At 47.7% G+C, this 22,326-nt stretch overlaps 1 protein-coding gene across 5 annotated transcripts in view; it reads left to right on the top strand.

The window, feature by feature from the left end:
- Nucleotides 1-22,326, top strand: part of LOC130283471 (uncharacterized WD repeat-containing protein alr3466-like) — a 141,710-nt gene that overhangs the window by 40,250 nt on the left and 79,134 nt on the right. The window lies entirely within an intron of this gene.

Genomic DNA, 22,326 nt, shown 5'->3' with positions numbered 1-22,326 from the left:
GGGGTAAGGTGGTTGAGCTCCTCCTCCGGATGGAATTCAGGGCAAGTGACATCTTTGCCCTGATCCACCCCTACGGTACTTCCGAATTTGACATCAGCTTCGTTCGGCCGGAGGGTTTGGAACTCTTCTGGTCGAACTATGAGGTGGTGAAGAGTGAGCCCGGCTGGCGGGATTTCGCCGTAAAGGCGATATCCCGTCAGAATCTGGCCAAGAAAGTGACCGTATTGACACGTAACGAGTCACTATCTTGCTATGACATCATGACCTGGCTCAGCCGATATGGGGATGTGACGGACATGCCAAAAAAGAACTATGACGAACATGGGATCTGGTCTGGGGCCTGGACGTTTTCCGTCAAACTGAAGCGTTCGGGGAGCACTGTTGCCCACATCCCATCAGCTGCTTTTCTTGGGAGAGACAGAATCCAAGTTTTCTACCAGGGGCAGCCCAAGGTCTGTCACAGATGTGGCAGCCCCACTCACTTTAGCGCAGCCTGTACCGTGCAGGTCTGTGCTCTGTGTGGTGGGGTAGGTCATCTTGCCGCATCCTGTAGGCAGATCCGGTGTCATCTGTGTGGTGTCTTAGGACATCCTTTCAGCCGTTGTCCTAGCGCTTTTGCCCGGGCAACTGTCACCTTGGCTGGGGAGAGCAGTAATGTTGCCTCAGCTGGGGAGGGCACGAGTGCGGGTGAAGGTGCAACAGGGTCAGTGAAGAGGAAAAGTCCCGCCAAGCTGAGGCGGGAGGCTAATCGCAGAAGGAGCAGGGAACTGGAGAGTTCCCATGTGGCAGGGGTAGCTTCTGACCCTGCTCCAGAGGTTAGTCCTGAAACTGCTGAGGCCCTGGAGGAAAATGTGCTGGAGGAGGAAGCGAGGAGAATCTGTGGAGAAGAGGGCAGCAAGGCCGATCTTTCCGATTCCTCCCACTTTGAAAGTGTGGATGAGGAGGGTGAAGAGCGGCCAAAAAAGAAGGGCAATAAAAGGGGAAAGAAGAGGTCGGAGCCCTCTAGTCCCCGTGCTACGGACCAGGTCCCAAGCGGAAGCCTACCTGCCCCCCCTCTGATTGATCTGTCTAACCGGTTCTCTGTCCTTGATGACATCTCCTCCCCCTCTTTGGAGGGGGTGGTCGAGGATGGGGTACCTGAAGTGGGGGAGCCTCCGGGGGGAACTGGGCCCTGTCCTGATGGGGCAATTTCCTCAGGGGATGGGGCCAAACCAGAGCCAGACGGAGATGGGGATTCAAAAATGGACCAATCAGAGTCTAAAAAAAGGCTAAAAGAGAAAGAAGCCTCCTCGTCTGGGGATGAGGGGGTAAAGAAAAGACAGAAGTGAGGGGGTTAGGGCCGTCTAACTCAATCACCCATGATGGCGGCACTCACCCCATTGACGCTGGCATCTATTAACTGTGCCAGTATAAAGTCTGATACGGCTAGATTCGCAGCCTTTGATTTTCTCGGCCGTGTTGAAGCCGATATTTTGTATCTGCAGGAGACCAGGTTGTCAGATCTTGCCTCCCTGGTAAAAGCCAGGAGAGAGTGGAGGTGTGGGCTTTCCCACTGGTCTCTTGCGGCTGAGCCGTATAGTGGGGTGGCGGTCCTTTTTACCGCTCCGGTTGAATGCAGACGGGTTATTGAGTTAGAAATGGGGAGGTGCCTGATCTTAGATGTCCTCATGAAGGGACAGGAGCTCCGGCTCATTAACATCTACGCCCCACAAACCAAGTGGGGCCGCAAAGATCTCTTTATGAGGATCAAGCCCTTCCTTTTTACTAGCCGGCAAGTGATCTTTGGAGGGGACTTCAATACTGTCACAAGGTCCCAAGATAGGAGAGGTTCCAATGGTCCGCTGGCTTACGATAGCATAGCTCTCAATAATATAGTTAGGGAAGCTCGCCTAGAGGACGCCCACATCCGGAGCCCCTCAGGCCACGCGGGTTTCACCTATCATCGAGGTAGCTGCAGGTCTAGGATAGACAGGTTTTATTTAAAGGAGGAAGCCGTCTCTTCCACAGTGTCCGTGGTTGAGGTGGAGTTCTCCGATCACTGTATGATTTTGTTTTCCTTGAATGTTTCAGAGACCCCCCGGATGGGTAAAGGTTATTGGAAGCTGAATTCGTCCCTCCTGGAGGAAGCGGAGATAAGACAGTCCTTTGAGGATTTTCTTCAGAGTCAGGTACCTTTACTGGACCTTTGTAGTAGTAAGTCAGAGTGGTGGGAGATATTCAAGAAGCGGGTTGCGGGGTTCTTCCGCCAGCTCTCGAGCCTCAGGTCCCTGAACAGGTATCGCTTGTATCAGGGTCTGAGGAGGAAACTCGAGCTTCTCGTCTCGACTGGAGGTAGCCGGGAGGATATCTCCAGAGTGAAGTCCTTGTTGATGAGGTGTCAGTATGATAGGCACGCATCTTTGGTTTTTGAGAGGGATTTTGGGAAGTACCGCTCGCCCGACCCTTACAGAAACTGCAAGATGTCAGTGAGTAGTAAAATCATCTCAGGACTGATTGATAGTACGGGATCTCTGAATCGGTCCAGATCAGGGATCCTGGAGGTCGTCAGATCCTTCTACTTGCACCTCTTGGGGAGGAAGGATCTAGATCGGGACAAGATGTCGGCTTTCCTGGCTGAAACCATTCCTGAGCCAGGGGTAGACCCCTCTCTTGGCGTTTTGGCAGAAGAGATTAAGGAAGAGGAAGTGAGACTGGCGATCGAGGGGCTTGCCCCCAAGAAGTCGCCAGGTCCGGATGGCTTAACATCCGAGTGGTACAAGACCTTTAAGGAGTCTTTAGCTCCCCTCTTGACTGTGGTATTCAATGAGTGTCTCTCCTCGGGTACTCTGCCTAGGTCAATGAGGAGGTCAGCCCTGATTCTTCTCTCAAAGGGTAAAGATCCTAGCCGGATTGAGAATTGGAGGCCCATAGCTCTTCTCAATACGGACAGGAAGCTTCTGGCCAAGATACTGTTTAATCGGTTGGTGGATTTTGCACCCCGACTCCTTTCGGGGGCCCAGCACTGCTCTGTTCCAGGCCGAAGCACGTTAAGTGCTGTCCTCAGTGTCAGGGAGGCAGTGGAGCGGAGCAGTGCAGGTCTCTGGAAGGGGTACTTACTGTCCTTGGATCAGGCCAAAGCATTTGATCGGGTGAACCATGACTACCTCTGGTCCGTCCTTCTAAGATATGGCTTACCGAGTACTTTTGTTAATTGGCTCAAGATCTTGTATGCAGGGGCAGAGAGTTTCCCGCTGGTGAACGGTTGGTCTGGCCGCTCTTTTGAGGTTGGGTCCGGAGTCCGTCAGGGTTGTCCTTTGAGCCCGCTGTTATACGTGTTCGCAATCGATCCCTTCGTCCGGAGGGTAGATTGTGGACCGTTGGCGGGAGTTGGGATGAGTCTGGCGGAGCCGGATGTCGCCCAGAGAGTTGTGGCGTATGCTGATGATGTCACCATTTTCGTCTCCTCGAGGGGGGAGGTCGAGGTGGTGATGTCAGAGGTGGACCGCTACTCGGAGGCTTCCGGGTCTAAGATCAACCGGGATAAGTGTGAAAGTCTCTGGCTGGGAGGGGGGGATCCCACATTTGATCTCCCGGACACCCTTCCGGGGCCCCAAGAATCAGCAAAAGTTTTGGGCATCACATTCGGCCAGGATGATTATCCCACCAAAAACTGGGATGGTAAGCTCCAGGATGCCACTCAGAAGGTGAACCAGTGGAAGGGTTGGTCTATGATCCTCAGGGAAAGGGTACACCTGATCAAATCGTACCTGCTCCCCTTGTTTATCTACCTGGGCAGCGTATGTATCTTGCCAGAGGCTTACTACACTAGGGTCTACAGCCTGTTTTTCCAACTGTTATGGGGGAACAGGATGAACCTAGTCAAGAGGGAGGTTACGTACCGCACGAGGAGACTAGGGGGTTTATCTATGGTAAACCCTGTGGTGTTCTTAACAAACACCTTCTTGAAAGCCAACATCTCAAACCTCTGGTCAGAGAGGGCTTTTCCGTGGGTACTCTCCTGCAGGGAATGGTTTCGGCCTTTCTTCCAGGAATGGGAGACAGGAGGGCAAGTGAAGGACCTCCGTACGCCCCATGGATATCTTCCGGCTTATGCTACCCCGACTCTGAAGGCGATACGTCGGTGGGGTCTGGGAGTGTGGGAGATCAGGACCCAGTCAAGGCAGTTCCTTGACAAACGGGTTCTGTTGACCCACTTCCAGAAGCCTCTGGCGCTCAGGGACTGCCCAGGTCAGGATCTGAGGGTGGGGTTGTTTCTTTTAAACATGAAAAGGATCCCCCAGAAGTTTTGGGACTTGGCCTGGCGCTGCTTTCAGGGGAAGCTATATGTGAGGGACAATTTGAAGTGTAGGAGATCTGATGACCGGGACTGTCCCCGAGAAGAGTGTGTGGACACGCTGGAAAGCATGGACCATTTCCTCCTTCATTGTCCCTTTAATATAGGGGTTTACAACAGGGTGGGCGCTTCCATTGGCTGGAGTCAACTTGCCGGCCTTACCTACCCGGAGTGGGCTTATGGGGCATTCAGGAACCTGGGTGGTCGAGACCGGGGCACTTTATTCTTAGTTAGCTTAGTGATTAGGTACCACACGTGGAACGCACGGTGTTTAGTGTCTACGCAGCGTAAAGTCCTCTCCGAGGTGGAGGTCTGTAGGAATATCACCGGTGACCTCGGGAAGATCAGGTCTTTGGAGTATGGCAGTCTTGGTACCAGTAGGGCTTCTCTCCTATGGAGAGGGTTTTCTTTTGATGTGCCCTAGGTACTAGACCTTCTGGGTAGAGTACCCTTGTTTTGGTTAGGGACAGTGATGTAAGGGGACAGGGTTAGGGTGATAGTAGGGTCAGTTTCTATTTTAGGGATAATGGTAGGGTGAGAGGTAGGGAGGTGTTAGGGAAAGTATGTAAATTTTTGTATGTATCAGGATTGCCATCCTTCTTCCTGGTGGTGGGCTAATGCATGTGTACCATAGCTTTTTGTTTTGTTTTCCGATGTTTAGGTTATGAAGGGCTTACAGGCACCGAACTTGGGCCTAGTGTGGGTTATATTGTTTATGTATGTTATAAAGTTGGTTATGGTTAAGTTGGTTGGGAGGAGTTCTAGGTTGGGTGGGTGTATTTGGTGGGTGGTGGTTTTCTTTTGGTGGACCTGGCATTGGTCAGTCGTGGCTGGACATTGAGAACTGTGGACTCTGACCCATGTACAGAAGGGCGGGTGGTGTGGGTGAAGGGATAGTTTAGAGTAGGATGTTTTATTGTATATTTAGGTGTGTTTCCTGTATAATAATAGGTGTGTATATAGTGTATATAGTTTATATGTATAAATTGTGTACATTACATGTAATTACTATAAAAATATATATATTAATTTTTTTTTTTTTTTTATCTTGATTTGTGAATTATATATTGTTTATATTGTGTTTATAGTAGAGATAGATATGGCAGTCGAACCAGATGTTATTTTTGTAGTAATTTTTGTATCCAGTTGTGGTTTAGGTCTTGTGGGATAACGTAGAAAACTAATGTATATATGTGTGTGTGGAAGGGGAAAAAGAAAAGTGTGTGTGTGTGTGTGTATATATATATATAACATTTGGTGTGCAGTGGGAGTGTTTTCGGTTTGTAATATGTGATTTTTCCCAAGTTTGGGTGTTTTTTGAGTTGTAGATTAATTTATCTTTATGCCTTTGTAAAGTTATGGATCTGTGATGCATGTGTGTGGCATAGTATTATTATTATTATTATTATTAGTGTTATTATAAAAAAAAAAAAAAAAAAAAATAATAGTTTACAAAAAAAAAATACAAAAAAAAATACAAAAAAAAAAAACATAAAAAAAAGGGGTGTGGTGTGTAGTGGGAGTGCTTGTTGTGTTTTCTGTGTGTTTGTGTTTTTCCCAAGTCTGGGTGTTTTTGAGTTACAGCTAAATAGTGCTATTTTTATGTTTCTTTTTTGGTTATGTAAGTTGAGTATGCATGTGAGTGTGTTGTTAGATATTAGGTTATGTAAGGTGTGTTTCTTTTTGTTAGGAAAACTGGGCTGGCCGGTTAGGCAGGATTTATGTTCTTTTATTTTAAATGTAAAGTTTTGGTTTATGTTATTTCATGTTGCTGTTTTCAGTTATGGCCAAGTTGTGCTGGTTTTGTGTTTTTGTTATGATTTATATTTTTCTAATAAAAGATCTACAGGATATAACTCAGGATCAGTACAGGATAAGTAATGTAATGTATGTACAGTGACCCCACCAGAAGAATAGTGAGTACAGCTCTGGAGTATATTACAGGATATAACTCAGGATCAGTACAGGATAAGTAATGTAATGTATGTACACACTGACCCCACCAGAAGAATAGTGAGTACAGCTCTGGAGTATAATACAGGAAATAACTCAGGACCAGTACAGGATAAGTAATTTAATGTATGTACACAGTGATCTCACCAGCAGAATAGTGAGTACAGCTCTGGAGTATAATACAGGATATAACTCAGGATCAGTACAGGATAAGTAATGTAATGTATGTATACAGTGACCCCACCAGCAGAATAGTGAGTACAGCTCTAGAGTATAATACAGGATATAACTCAGGATCAGTACAGGATAAGTAATGTAATGTATATACACAGTGACCCCACCAGCAGAATAGTGAGCACAGCTCTGGAGTATAATATAGGATATAACTCAGGATCAGTACAGGATAAGTAATGTAATGTATGTACACAGTGACCCCACCAGCAGAATAGTGAGTACAGCTCTGGAGTATAATACAGGATATAACTCAGGATCAGTACAGAATAAGTAATGTAATGTATGTACACAGTGACCCCACCAGCAGAATAGTGAGTACAGCTCTGGGGTATAATACAGAATATAATTCAGGATCAGTACAGGATAAGTAATGTAATGTATGTACACAGTGACCTCACCAGCAGAATAGTGAGTACAGCTCTGGAGTATAATGCAGGATATAACTCAGGATCAGTACAGGATAAGTAATGTAATGTATGTACACAGTGACCTCACCAGCAGAATAGTGAGTACAGCTCTGGAGTATAATACAGGATATAACTCAGGATCAGTACAGGATAAGTAATGTATGTACACAGTGACCTCACCAGCAGAATAGAGAGTACAGCTCTGGAGTATAATACAGGATATAACTCAGGATCAGTACAGGATAAGTAATGTAATGTATGTACACAGTGACCTCACCAGCAGAATAGTGAGTTCAGCTCTGGAGTATAATACAGGATATAATTCAGGATCAGTACAGGATAAGTATTGTAATGTATGTACACAGTGACCCCACCAGCAGAATAGTGAGTACAGCTCTGGAGTCTGGCCACTAGAGGGAGCATCTTCCTGTGAGTCTGCTGAGTGTGGAGGAAGTCGTTTGCTGGATTGTTTGGTGTGTGTGCGCTCTGAGCTCTGCCGTGTCATCTGTGCCGGACAACGTTCTTCCTTCCCCAGAGGGAGAGCGTGTGTTCGGGCATGAGCGAGGAGAGGAGAACCCCAACACCTGCCCCCCGAATCAGGTCCGCGGGGGGCAGGGGGAGCCAGCGACCAGGTGTGGAGGGACCAGCGTCAGGAAGTGCATCAGAGGTCTCCGGGTTGAGGCGTTCTGCCAGGAGGTGCAGTGATGCATCTCCAGTCACCCCTGAACCCGTAGAGACAAAGAGCAGCCGCAAGGCTGGCCCTGCAAGTTGTGGGACTACAAGTTCCGGAAGCACAGGTACTGTGATAACAAGGCCTGACAATGTGGACTGTGATACTCCTCCTGGAGCAAAGCTAAATGCCCACGGATGTGTGGAGGAGGATTGGGGGATACCTAGGGCCCGGGAGTCCGGAGTCCCCCATAACTCTCGTGTGGCAGAACACATCCGTGGGTATGAGGAAGCAAGGGGCAGCTTGTATAGGCTCCAGGAGGAGGTACGGGAAGCAAAAGCTCTGATGGAAACTGCGGCCAAACGACAGCTGACAGCTGTCAGCCCGGATTAAACAGCTGAAAAATGAAATAAGGATACTGGAGAAGAAGAAAACTTTTATTTTAGAGAACAGCGGGCCATTTAGGGAAAAACTTTTAAATGAAGACCGCTTTCATACAATGGAGAGAGAGAAGCAGAGACGGCTGAGGGGGCTTCAGCCACGGGTGGAGGAGGAAGGAGACGCTGCGGAGGCCGATAATGTTGAGCCAAATCCACCCGGGGGTCTGCAACATCTGACCCCATACAGTGGGCTCCCTGCAGGGCAAGTGGCGATGTCATCTGGCTGTGGCTCTGGCGGTTCGGGGGATGAGAGCAGCACCAGTCACCAGGGAGGGGTGCTGATGGCCCAGATCCAGCTCCTGGGGTCCCCAGGTCGCCTCCAGGACTTCACCTTTGGGGATGAGTTACCAGAGGAGGCACCTGGGGGAAGGAAATAGAAGAAGCTAAAGAAGACCAAGCTCCAGGAGCAGGTAACATTTGTATATACCCCCCTCCCTGAGCCCCCCGGACTGGCCGCAGGGTCAGCTCACTGTGTGAACCCCATTTCTCAGCCCAGCCTGAGTTCTGCTGTGGACTCAGTGCAGGAGAGTATGGAGTCTAGTGTGGCGGTGAGCTCCATCGCTGTTTGTAGTAACAGTGGTGGAGCAGACAATGTATCGGCTGTGAGGTCGGACAGTGATATTTGCCCAACAGCCGGGCCAGGTGGTCCGGCTGAGGTGGAGAGGCAGTGATACATGTCCTCCAAGATCTAAAGTTGTTGAGCTTCTGCTGAAGTTGGGCTTTAAGGCAGCTGACATCTACGCCTTGATACATCCTTATGGTACCCCTGAGTTCGATATCAGCTTTGTTCGGCCAGAGGGGCTTGAGCTCTTCTGGTCGAATTATGAGCTGGTAAAGAATGAGCCCGGCTGGTGAGACTTTGCCATTCTGGATGTGTCTCGCCAAAACAATGTCAAGAAAGTGACCGTTTTAACCCGTAACAAATCACTTTCTTGTATTGACATCATGACGTGGCTAGGTCGGTATGGAGAGGTGGTGAAGGTCCCAAAAAAGAACAGGGATGAATATGGCATCTGGTCAAGGGCCTAGACGTTTATGGTCAAGCTTAAGCTTTCAGGAAACACCGTTACCCATATACCATCTGCGACCTTCCTCGGAAGGGATCGTATCCAGATCTTCTACCAGGGTCAGCCGAAGCTCTGTCACAGATGTGGTGACCCCACACATTTTAGTGCCAATTGCACTGTGCAGAAGTGCACTTTGTGTGGGGAAATAGGCCATCTCGCTGCATCTTGTGCAGAGATTAGGTGTCACCTGTGTGGTGACTTAGGTCACCCATTCACTCGCTGCCCTCGTTCCTTTGTCAACGCGGTTGTTGCCCCGGTGGGGGTAAGCCATGAGGTGAACTCTGCTTGGGGGATGGCTGGCGGGGATGAAGGGGTGCAGGGGCCAGGGAAGAAAAGTAAGCAGAAGACGCCTGCCCAACTGAGGCGTCTCAAGAAGCGTCAAAGGGATAGGGAGATTCGGGAGTCACAGGAGCATCAGCCAGCTGAGGTGGCTTCTGATCCTGTCCCTGCGACCAGTGTTACTGCTGAGGCCCTGGGGGATAGTGAACTGGATGAGGAGACTGGAAGGATCCACAAAGAGGAGGATGCTGTCTCCTCGCTGTCCTCCCATGGTGAGAGCACGGATGAGGACAGAGGAAGATGGGTAGAAACAAAGCGGGGTACTCGGAGAAATAAGAAAAAGGGAGATTTAAAATCTTCTCCCACCTGCCAGATGCCAAAGGAAGGCACAACTGACCCCCCTCTGATTGCTCTCTCCAACCGGTTCCGAGCCCTCCGCGACATTTCCTCTTCAGAGGAGGAGGCTGGGGGTGAGGTTCCGGATGTTGCGGTGGGGCCCACAGGGGACCCTGAGTCCTCTCTCCCTGGGGAACCTATGTCTTCAGGGGGGGGGGGGGGACTGGCCCAGAGTCAGGTGACGAGGAAAGTGTAAATAAAGGGAAAATGGACACATCCATCTCACTAAAAAGGGGTAAACCATCATCTGATGAGGAGTGTGGTGGGGTGGATGGTGGGAAAAAGAAAGCTATCTAACTCAATCACCCTTGATGGCGGCACCCTCTCCGTTGACTCTGGCATCCATTAATGTTGCCAGCATTAAGTCAGATACAGCTCGATTTGCGGCCTATGATTTTTTTGCCCATATTAATGCTGATATTTTATTTTTGCAGGAGACCAGGCTAACAGATATGTCATCTATCTACAAGGCTAAAAGAGAGTGGAGGAATGGGCCCTCCTACTGGTCTCTTGGGGCCGAGCCGTATAGCGGAGTGGCGGTCCTTTTTACCGCAGCGGTAGAATGCAGACGGGTTATCGAGTTAGAAATGGGGAGGTGCCTGATCTTAGATGTCCTCATGAAGGGACAAGAACTTCGCCTTATTAACATCTACGGCCCACAGTCTAAGTGGGACCGTAAGTGTCTCTTTATGAGGATCAAGCCCTATCTTTTTACAAGTCGGCAGGTGGTCTTTGGAGGGGACTTCAATGCTGTTACGAGGCCCCAAGATAGGGGAGGTTCCAGAGACAAGCTGACTTATGATAGCGTCGCCCTTAATAGCATAGCAAGTGAGGCTCGCCTGGTGGATGTCCACATCCGGCACACCCCAGGCCACACGGGATTCACCTATCATAGGGGTAGTTGTAGGTCTAGGATAGACAGGTTTTATTTGAAGGAGGAAGCCGTCTCTTCAGCAGTATCTGTTGTTGAGGTGGAGTTCTCCGATCACTGTTTAATTTTGTTTTCTCTTAATGTCAGAGAGACCCCCCGGCTGGGCAGAGGCTATTGGAAGCTGAATTCGTCTCTCTTGGAAGAAGCGGAGATAAGACAGTCCTTTGAGGATTTTCTTCAGAGCCAGGTACCATTGCTGGGCCTTTGTAGCAGTAAGTCAGAGTGGTGGGAGATCTTCAAGAAAAGGGTTGCGAGATTCTTCCGCCAGCTCTCGGGCCTCAGAAGACTAAACAGGTACCACTTGTACCAGGGCCTGAGGAAGAAACTTGAGAACCTTGTCTCGACTGGAGGTAGTCGTGATGATATCTCCAGAGTGAAGTCCTTGCTGATGAAGTGCCAGTACGATAGGCACGCATCTTTGGTTTTTGAGAGGGATTACGGGAAGTACCGCTCGCCCGACCCTTACAGAAACTGCAAGATGTCAGTGAATAGTAAAGTAGTCTCAGGACTGATTGATAGTACGGGATCCTTGAAAAGGTCCAGATCAGGGATCCTGGAGGTCGTCAGATCCTTCTACTCGCACCTCTTGGGAAGGAAGGATCTAGATCGAGATAAGGTATTAGCTTTCTTAGCTGAAACCGTCCCTGGGAGTAGACCCCTCTCTTGATGTTTTGACAGAGATGATCCGGGAAGAGGAAGTCAGGATGGCGATTGATGGGCTTGCCCTCAAGAAGTCACCCGGTCCGGATGGCTTAACATCTGAGTTCTACAAGACCTTTAAGGACACTTTGGTTCCCCTCTTGACTGTGGTTTTTAATGAGTGTCTATCTTCGGGCACTCTGCCAAAGTCAATGAGGAGGTCAGCGCTGATCATCATGTCAAAGGGTAAAGACCCGTCTGACATTGAGAATTGGTGTCCCATAGCACTTCTCAATGCGGACAGAAAGATTCTGGCAAAAAGTGCTGTTTAACCGGCTGGTGGAGTTTGCACCCCGGCTCCTTTCGGGGGCTCAGCATTGCTCTGTTCCGGGCCGCAGTACATTAAGTGCTGTGCTCAGTGTCCGGGAGGCTGTGGAGCAGGGTAGGGCTGGCCACTGAAAGGGGTACTTGCTGTCCTTGGATCAGGCAAAAGCGTTTGATCAGGTTAACCATGAGTACCTCTGGTCTGTCCTTCTGAGATATGGCCTGCCGGGGGGGTTTGTTGATTGGCTTAAGACCTTGTATGCAGGAGCATAGAGTTTCCCGCTTGTGAATGGTTGGATTGGTCGCTCCTTTGAGGTTGGGTCTGGTGTCCGTCAGGGTTGTCCTTTAAGCCCTTTGCTGTACGTGTTTGCAATTGATCCTTTCCTTAGGAGGATTGATTGTGGACCGTTGGCGGTGATGAGAATGGACCTGGCAGTGCCGGATTCGGCTCTGAGGGCGGTAGCGTATGCTGATGATATCACTGTGTTTGTCTCCTCACAAGAGGAGGGCAGATGGGTGATGTCAGAGGTGGACCGCTACTCGGAGGCATCCGGGTCCAAGATCAACCAGGATAAGTGTGAGAGTCTCTGGCTGGGAGGGGGAGATCCTAGTTTTGTTCTCCCGGACGCCCTTCCAGAGCCCCAGGAATCTGCAAAAGTTCTCGGCATTGAATTTGGCCAAGGGGATTACCCCAAACAAAACTGGGACAGCAGGCTTAAGATCGCCGCTCAGAAGGTGGATCAGTGGAACGGTTGGTCATTGACCCTCCGGGAAAGGGTTACCCTGATCAAAACATTCCTGCTCCCTTTGTTGATATATCTGGGCAGTGTATGCATGTTGCCAGAACCTCTCTGGACCCGGGTCTACAGTGTGTTCTTCCAAATGTTATGGGGGAATAGACTGAACCTAGTGAAGAGGGAGGTTACTTACCGTACGAGGAGACTAGGGGGGTTGTGTATGGTCAACCCTGTGGTGTTCCTAGTGAATACCTTTCTTAAGACCAATATAGCAAACCTCTGGTGAGAGAGGGCTCCTCCGTGGGTATCCTCCTGTAGGGGATGGTTTCGGCCTTTCTTCCAGGAATGGGAGACAGGAGGGCAAGTGAAGGATCTTCGCACACCACACGGGCATCTCCCGGCTTATGCTACCCCGGTTCTGAAGGTTATTCGTCGGTGGGGTCTGGGGATGGGGGAGATTAGGACTCTGTCGAGGAAATTCCTTGACAAGGGGGTCCTGTCTTCCCATTTCCAGAGGCCATTGGCGCTCAAGGACTGCCCAAGTCGGGATCTGGAGGAGGGTTTAGAGCTTTTGAATTCTATCAGGATCCCCTTGAAGTTTTGGGACTTGACTTGGCGCTGCTTCCATGGGAAACTGTGTGTGTGTGCAGGAGCTCTGATGACCGGGGATGTCCCCGCGAAGAGTGTGGAGGCATGCTGGAAAGCATGGAGCATTTTCTGCTTCATTGTCCCTTTAACACAGAGGTTTACACCAGGGTGGGCGCTTCCATTGGTTGGCCTCGGCTGGCCAGTCTCTCCTATGCGGAATGGGCCTATGGGGCATTCAGAAACCTTGGAGGCTGGGACCGGTGCACTTTATTCCTAGTCAGCTCAGTGGTTAGGTACTACACGTGGAACGCACGGTGTTTAGTGTCGACGCAGCGTAAAATCCTCCCTGTGGATGTGGTGGTTAGGAACATTCTCGGTGACCTGGTGAAGGTGCGTTCTCTGGAGTACGAGAGGCTGGGTGCTGGCAGGGCCTCTCGTCTGTGGAGGGGTTCTGCCTTTAAAGTGCCTTAGCCTGTTGTCTCCCCCTGGTGGTGGGCTGATGCTGGCACATTAGTCTTTTTGTTTTGAGCAGTTGGTTTATGGTAATATAGGGCTTGCAGGCGCGGAACTTGAGCTTTAGGGGTTTGTTGTTTGGCTTATAGTGTTATATGTATTTGTTATTGTATTTATTGTTGTAGTCTATTTGTATACTTATATATTGTTAGTCTGTGTATATTTTATGTAATGTATATATTGTATATATTGTGTGATGCCACCTGGGGATTGGGTTTAGTTTAGGTTGGGTGGTGGGTTAAAAAGGGGGGAGGGGGTTTGTATGGGACTTTTATAAATACAGAAAATCCTGGACTGGTTCATGGACGTCTGGTAACATGTACTGGGGGCATGGGATGCGGGACCAGCTCAGGGCCAAAAAAAAAAAAAAAAAAAAAAAAAAAAAAATAGAAAAATAAAAAAAAGTGGTGTTATTTTGTTTGTGTTGGTTTTTATTATTTTGTATATATTATTATTGTTGTTGTTGTTATTCTTTTGGTATATCACTGGTATTGGGTTTTTGGTATTGCAACTGGGCCAGGAAAATCACATTTAGTATTAGTGTATATTAGTGTATATAGTTTATTAGTATGGTATGGGTATTATGGGTATTATAGGAATATGTCTTTTGTAAATATTGTATATATTTGTTTGTGTGCAGGAATGAGTGTGGGGTGGACCGGTGTTGTATTTTATGCTATGGTGTTGGTTTTATGATCGTTATATTGATATGTTCTGTCGGATATGATATGTTTATGTTTTGTAATTTTTTTATTGTTATGTTTGAAATTTTAATAAAAGATCTACAGGATATAACTCAGGATCAGTACAGGATAAGTAATGTAATGTATGTACACAAATCATTAATCCCAGCTGACATTACATACCTCACTAAATAGAAGCTGTACCAACCATAACATTAGGGGGGGGGGGGGGGTAATATAATGTTTGACCAAATATAGTAGCAAATTTTCCATTTGATAATTTTGTACGGCCCACAAATTATTGCATAAATATCCAAATTGCCGTCAGCAGAAAAAAGGTTCCCCACCTCTATTCTGTATGATAATATGTTTCATACATACAAGGTTGTTGTTTGCAGCAGGTGAATGAGATATTCTAGAAGCATCTGACCATCACAGGAAATATTTTAATAAATTTGCCATGTGTAAACATACCAAATGGTGTACTTAAAGGGGTACTCCGGTGGAAAACATTTTTTATTTTTATTTATTTATTTAAATCAACTGGTGCCAGAAAGTTGAACAGATTTGTAAATTACTTCTATTAACAAATCTTAATCCTTCCTGTACTTATCAGCTGCTGTATACTACAGAGGAAGATCTTTTCTTTTTGAATTTCTTTTCTGTCTGAGCACAGTGCTCTCTGCTGACACCCCTGTCCCTGTCAGATACTGTCCAGATTAGAGCCATATCCCCATAGCAAACCTCTCCTGCTCTGGACAGTTCTTGACATTGACAGAGGTGTCAGCAGAGAGCACTGTGGTCAGACAGAAAAGAAATTCAAAAATAAAAGATCTTCCTCTGTATTATACAGCACCTGATAAGGACTGGAAGGATTAAGATTTTTAAACAGAAGTCATTTACAAATCTGTTCAACTTTCTGGCACCAGTTGATTTACAAAAAAATATTTTCCAGCGGAGTACCCCTTTAAGGGGTTACTCCGCTGCCCCAGGGTTCAGAACATTATGGGCGGGTGACGTCACGGCCACGCCTCCTCAATGTAAGTCTATGAGAGGGGGCGTGATGGCCGCTACGCCCCCTCCCATAGACTTTCATTGAGGGGGCTTGATGTCCCGACCCCACCACCCGCACCCAGCGTTCTTAACTAATACCGGGTGCTGCACAGGATATGGGATAAGATGCCTAGGGAAGGAGTACCCCTTTAAAAGAAAAAAGACACCCCACAATGTGCTCCACTTCCTATACAGTGACCCTATAGTGACTCATTCTGATGGAGGTCAGAAGGATTCGTTTTTGGCCTCTGAAAGATGAATGGTGTATAAGGGCTATGTTACATTTTCCAGCAATGTGTTCACATAAGGTAGTGTTTTCCAACCAGGGTGCCTCCAGCTGTGGCAAAACTACAACCCCCAGCATGCCCGGACAGCCGAAGGCTGTCCGAGCATGCTGGGGGTTGTAGTTTTGCCACAGCTGGAGGCACCCTAGTTGGGAAACACTGACATAAGGTGTAAGCAGAGCACAAACTGCTACACAATTGAAACCATACTGTAACAGTGCATACAGGAGGAATAAAGTTTTCACAATATGCAACACCCATATGATCTTTACTATTTCACTTTTGATCAGAGTTCTCCTTTTAAGGGGTACTCCACTGTAAAATTTTTTTTTTTAAATCAACTAGTGCCAGAAAGTTAAACAGATTTCTAAATTACTTCTATTTAAAAATCTTAATCCTTCCAGTACTTATCAGCTGCTATTTGCTCCACAGCAAGTTCTTTTCTTTTTGAATCTCCTTTCTGTCTGACCACAGTGCTCTCTGCTGACACCTCTGTCCATGTCAGGAACTGTCCAGCGCAGGAGCAAATCCCCATAGAAAACCTCTCCTGCTCTGGACAGTTTCTTACACGGACAGAGGTGTCAGCAGAGAGCACTGTGGTCAGACAGAAAGGAGATTCAAAAAGAGAAGAACTTCCTGTGGAGCATACAGCAGCTGATAAGTACTGGAAGAATTAAGATTTTTAAATAGAAGTAATTTACAAATCTGTTTAAAGGGGTTCTCCACCATAAGGTGATTTTAGTACGTACCTGGCAGACAGTAATGGACATGCTTAGGAAGGATCTGCACTTGTCTTGGGGATAAATAGCTATGTTGTGAGATTACCATAACACTGTGGCTAGCTTTTTGTGAACTGGTATTTCCTTTTTGAGTTTTCTTCTTTTGCCTACAAATCCCATAATTCCATTTTCCTCCCTCCCTTCCACACATCAGCCACCCCACCCATTGAAACATAAATGAGCTGCATCCATTCAAAAGACCTGTGGTTTTCAATCAGGGTGCCTACAGCTGTTGCATTAGTTGCAGATTGATCCCTCCACCCCTTGAAGCAGACAGGCTCCTGTCATCAGCTGACTAGTGAGTCAGGTCTCGGCCGCATTGCAACCTGGGAAAAATCTGAGACAACAGTCATTTTGTATGCTGTTAAAAATAAATAGTGGGGTGAAAATCACAGAAGAATTGTGAGAAAACCATCACACACAGGTACAGACACTATATTATGAACTACTCTAACTTTACAGCCCCTGTAGCATAGTCAAATTAAAAAAAATTCCTGGAATACCCCTTTAACTTTCTGGCACCAGTTGATTTTAAGAAAAATGTTTTCCAGTGGAGTACCCCTTTAACATACATTTACCGTAAAAATAAAAATCTGCAGCGCATCAAAGTCCTTGCGCCGTCCTCCCCGTCACATTGTGAGATGTTGTATTCAGCTAAATCTGTTTTTGGCAGTATTAATACTTTATGACTAACTACCTTCCTGAAGAGCATTTCTCCCCCCCCCCCTCCCGAAAATAAGTGACCTAGAAATACAAATCCCTGAGCTCTCCTCTTGTGTATAGGCTTCTACAGTAGTATTCTGTCTTGGTCTGTTACACAGGAATCAAGTTCTGGGTGCTAATCCCTACTGACAGGTAATACCGGATAGACCCTGTTTGGTATATACATTTTCTTTATTATTCACTTCTTCTTCACTTTTTCTTTCTGTCATTTCTTTTATATGCCTTTACTTTATAATCATTGGAGGGGGGGGGGGGGGTCTGACCTCTGGGACCCTTCCATGGATCCTGAATGAAGGGGTCAGAGCGCCATTTTAACACTCTGTACACTTCACGTTTTTCCTGTGCAACGCCCCTAGATATTCGAAGTAAAGGGACTCGGCCCCAGTGACTTGAATGGAGCTGTGCTGCAGTTCCTCTGAAAAGCTGGGTAGGTTGGAAGCTCTGCTGTTCAGGGAAAACTTTGCAGTATTGCTTAAAAGGGGTACTCCGCCCCTAGACATCTTATCCCCTATCCAAAGGATAGGGGATGAGATGTCAGATCGCCGCGGTCCCGCTGCTGGGGACCCCGGGGATCGCCGCTGCGGCACCCCGCCATCATTACTGCACAGAGCGAGTTCGCTCTGTGCGTAATGACGGGCGATACGGGGGACGGAGCAGCGTGATGTCATGGCTCCGCCCCTCATGACATCACGGCCCGTCCCCTTAATGTAAGTCTATGGCAGGGGGCGTGACTACCGCCATGCCCCCTTCCCATAGACTTGTATTGACGGGGGCGGGCCGTGACGTCACGAGGGGCGGAGCCGTGACGTAACGATGCTCCGGCCCCTGTATTGCCCGTCATTACGTGCAGAGCGATCTCGCTCTGCGCGGTAATGATAGCGGGGTGCTGCAGCAGCGATCCCCAGGGTCCCCAGCAGCGGGACCCCAGCGATCAGACATCTTATCCCCTATCCTTTGGAGTCTAGGGGCGGAGTCTAGGGGTATTCCATGAAAAAAAAAAAAAAAACATTTTTCCTCATATCAACTGGCTTCAGAAAGTTGAACAGATTTCTAAATTACTTCTATAGAAAAAAAATCTTAATCCTTCCAGTACTTATCAGCTGCTGAGGTTGAGTTGTTCTTTTCTGTCTGACAGCAGTGCTCTCTGCTGACACATGCGTGTCAGGAACTGTCCAGAGCAGGAACAAATCCCCATAGCAAACCTATCCTGCTCTGGACAGTTCCTGACATGGACAGAGGTGTTAGCAGAGAGCACTGTGGTCAGACAGAAAAGAACAACTCAACTCCAGCAGCTGATAATTACTGGAAGGATTAAGATTTTTTAATCTTACTGGAGCCAGTTAATATGAAGACATTTTTTTTTTTTCTTTTCTTCATGGAATACCCCTTTAAGCACTACTGCAAAGTTTTCCCTGAACAGCAGCGCCCCCCCCCCCCAACCTACCCAGCTTTTTAGAGGAACTGCAGCACAGCTCCATTCAAGTCACTGGGGCTGACTATAGTCCCTGTACATCGAATATCTGTGGGGGGGGGGGGGGGTGCACAGGAAAAACTTGAAGTGTACAGAGTGTTAAAATGGCGCTCTGACCCCTTCACGCTCAAAAACTATGAGGGTCCTCCCCAATCATAAAGTCATGTCACTCCATAGCTCAGTGTTTCCCAACCGGGGCGCCTTCAGCTGTTGCAAAACTACAACTCTCAGCATGCCCGGACAGCCTACGGCTGTCCGGGCATGCTGGGAGTTGTAGTTTTGCAACAGCTGGAGGCACCTTGGTTGGCAAACACTGCCATAGCTAATACTTCTGACTTCTTAGAGAGTGGATACAGTTGTATCCCGTCTAGACAATCCTCTGTGAGCTAAACACTTAGCAATCTGATACAGTTTACCTGCACTGATACATTGTAACAAACAAAGAATCAAAAACAGGAGAAAGGTTTGTGCTGCTGACATATAGATTGTTTAGTCTAGAAACAGTTGTAGCAAACTCTCAGCTGTGACAAGTTTAGGGTTGCTGTAGCTATAGCCTATAGAGCAGTGGTCTCCAAACAGTGAACCTTTATTGGCTACCATGCTGGTAGTTGTAGTAGTAGTTGGGCAACATCTGGAGGTCCCCAGTTTGGAGACCTCTGTTCCAGATGTTGGGAAAACTACAATTCTCATCATGCGCAGACAGCCTTTGGCTGTCCTGTCATGCTGGTAGATGTAGTTTTGTAACATCTGAAGGTCCACAGTTTGGAGACCACTCTTCCAGATTTTGCAGAACTACAATACCCAGCATGCTAAGACAGCCAACAGCTATTCAGGCATACTGGGAATTGTAGTCTTGCTTCATATGGATGTCCACAGTTCGGAGACCTTTGTTCCAAATGTTGCAAAACTGCAATTCCCAGCATGTCAGGACAGCTGTGGTACAGCAAACGGCTGTATCTGGGCATGCTGGGAGTTGTAGTTTCTCAACAGATGGAGGCACACTAGTTGGGAAATACTGATCTAAAGGTACACAGTTTGGCTGTTGGCTTTCCAGTCATGCTGGTAGTTGTAGTTTTGTAACATCTGAAGGTCCACGGTTTGGAGACCACTCTTCCAGATGTTGCAAAACTATAATTACCAGAGTGCAGAGACAGCCTGTTCAGGCATGCTGGGAATTGTAGTTTTGCTTCATATGGATGTCCACAGTTCAGAGACCTTTGTTCCAGATGTTGCAAAACTACAATTCCCAGCATGCCAGGACAGTCGTTGAACAGCAAATGGCTGACCGGCATGTTGATAGTTTTGCTTCGTCTAAAGCAGTGTTTCCCAATCAGTGTGCCTCCAGCTGTTGCAAAACTACAATTCCCAGCATACCAGGACAGCTGTTGTACAGCAAACGGCTATCCGGGCATGCTGGGAGTTGTAGTTTCTTAACAGCTGGATGCACACTGGTTTGGAAATACTGATCTAAAGGTACACAGTTTGGCTGTTGGCTCTCCAGGCATGCTGGTAGTTGTAGTTTTACAACATCTGCAGGTCCACATTTTGGAGACCTCTGTTCCAGATGTTACAAAACTACAATTCCCAGCATGCCAGGACAGTCGTTGAACAACAAATGGGTGACCGGAATGTTGATAGTTGTAGTTTTGCTTCATCTAAAGCAGTGTTTCCCAATCAGTGTGCCTCCAGCTGTTGCAAAACTACAACTCCAAGCATACCCGGACAGCCAAAGGCTGTCCGGGCATGCTGGGAGTTGTAGTTTTGCAACAGCTGGAGGCACACTGGTTGGGAAATACTGATCTAAAGGTACACAGTTTGGCTGTTGGCTCTCCAGGCATGCTGGTAGTTGTAGTTTTACAACATCTGCAGATCCACATTATGGAGACCTCTGTTCCAGATGTTGAAAAAACTACAATTCCCAGCATGCCAGGACAGTCGTTGAACAACAAATGGGTGACCGGAATGTTGATAGTTGTAGTTTTGCTTCATCTAAAGCAGTGTTTCCCAATCAGTGTGCCTCCAGCTGTTGCAAAACTACAACTCCAAGCATACCCGGACAGCCAAAGGCTGTCCGGGCATGCTGGGAGTTGTAGTTTTGCAACAGCTGGAGGCACACTGGTTGGGAAATACTGATCTAAAGGTACACAGTTTGGCTGTTGGCTCTCCAGGCATGCTGGTAGTTGTAGTTTTACAACATCTGCAGGTCCACATTATGGAGACCTCTGTTCCAGATGTTACAAAACTACAATTCCCAGCATGCCAGAACAGTCGTTGAACAACAAATGGGTGACCGCAATGTTGATAGTTGTAGTTTTGCTTCATCTAAAGCAGTGTTTCCCAATCAGTGTGCCTCCAGCTGTTGCAAAACTACAACTCCCAGCATACCCGGACAGCCAAAGGCTGTCCGGGCATGCTGGGAGTTGTAGTTTTGCAACAGCTGGAGGCACACTGGTTGGGAAATACTGATCTAAAGGTACACAGTTTGGCTGTTGGCTCTCCAGGCATGCTGGTAGTTGTAGTTTTACAACATCTGCAGATCCACATTATGGAGACCTCTGTTCCAGATGTTGAAAAAACTACAATTCCCAGCATGCCAGGACAGTCGTTGAACAACAAATGGGTGACCGGAATGTTGATAGTTGTAGTTTTGCTTCATCTAAAGCAGTGTTTCCCAATCAGTGTGCCTCCAGCTGTTGCAAAACTACAACTCCAAGCATACCCGGACAGCCAAAGGCTGTCCGGGCATGCTGGGAGTTGTAGTTTTGCAACAGCTGGAGGCATACTGGTTGGGAAATACTGATCTAAAGGTACACAGTTTGGCTGTTGGCTCTCCAGGCATGCTGGTAGTTGTAGTTTTACAACATCTGCAGGTCCACATTATGGAGACCTCTGTTCCAGATGTTACAAAACTACAATTCCCAGCATGCCAGAACAGTCGTTGAACAACAAATGGGTGACCGCAATGTTGATAGTTGTAGTTTTGCTTCATCTAAAGCAGTGTTTCCCAATCAGTGTGCCTCCAGCTGTTGCTAAACTACAACTCCCAGCATACCCGGACAGCCAAAGGCTGTCCGGGCATGCTGGGAGTTGTAGTTTTGCAACAGCTGGAGTCACACTGGTTGGGAAATACTGATCTAAAAGGTACACAGTTTGGCTGTTGGCTCTCCAGGCATGCTGGTAGTTGTAGTTTTACAACATCTGCAGGTCCACATTATGGAGACCTCTGTTCCAGATGTTACAAAACTACAATTCCCAGCATGCCAGGACAGTCGTTGAACAACAAATGGGTGACCGCAATGTTGATAGTTGTAGTTTTGCTTCATCTAAAGCAGTGTTTCCCAATCAGTGTGCCTCCAGCTGTTGCAAAACTACAACTCCCAGCATACCCGGACAGCCAAAGGCTGTCCGGGCATGCTGGGAGTTGTAGTTTTGCAACAGCTGGAGGCACACTGGTTGGGAAATACTGATCTAAAGGCACACAGTTTTGCTGTTGGCTCTCCAGGCATGCTGGTAGTTGTAGTTTTACAACATCTGCAGATCCACATTATGGAGACCTCTGTTCCAGATGTTGAAAAAACTACAATTCCCAGCATGCCAGGACAGCCGTTGAACCAGGCATGCTGATAGTTGTAGTTTTGCTTCATCTGGAGGTCTCATGTTTGGAGCCCACTGCTCTATAGGCTAACAGTTGTAGGCATTCTGGGAGTTGTAGTAGCTTTATCTGGAGGTCCATAGTTTGAAGACAGTTTGTATTGATGCTAATTCTTGGTCCTGTCCAGAGCAGGGTCCCCCCCCCCCCCCCAAGCACCCTTTCCCTGCTGG

The sequence above is a fragment of the Hyla sarda genome, chromosome 7 (genome assembly GCF_029499605.1).
Source record: "Hyla sarda isolate aHylSar1 chromosome 7, aHylSar1.hap1, whole genome shotgun sequence".
In the NCBI taxonomy this organism is placed as follows: Eukaryota; Metazoa; Chordata; class Amphibia; order Anura; family Hylidae; genus Hyla; species Hyla sarda.
Note: the sequence above shows the minus strand (reverse complement) of the source record. Positions and strands in the feature narration are given on the sequence as shown.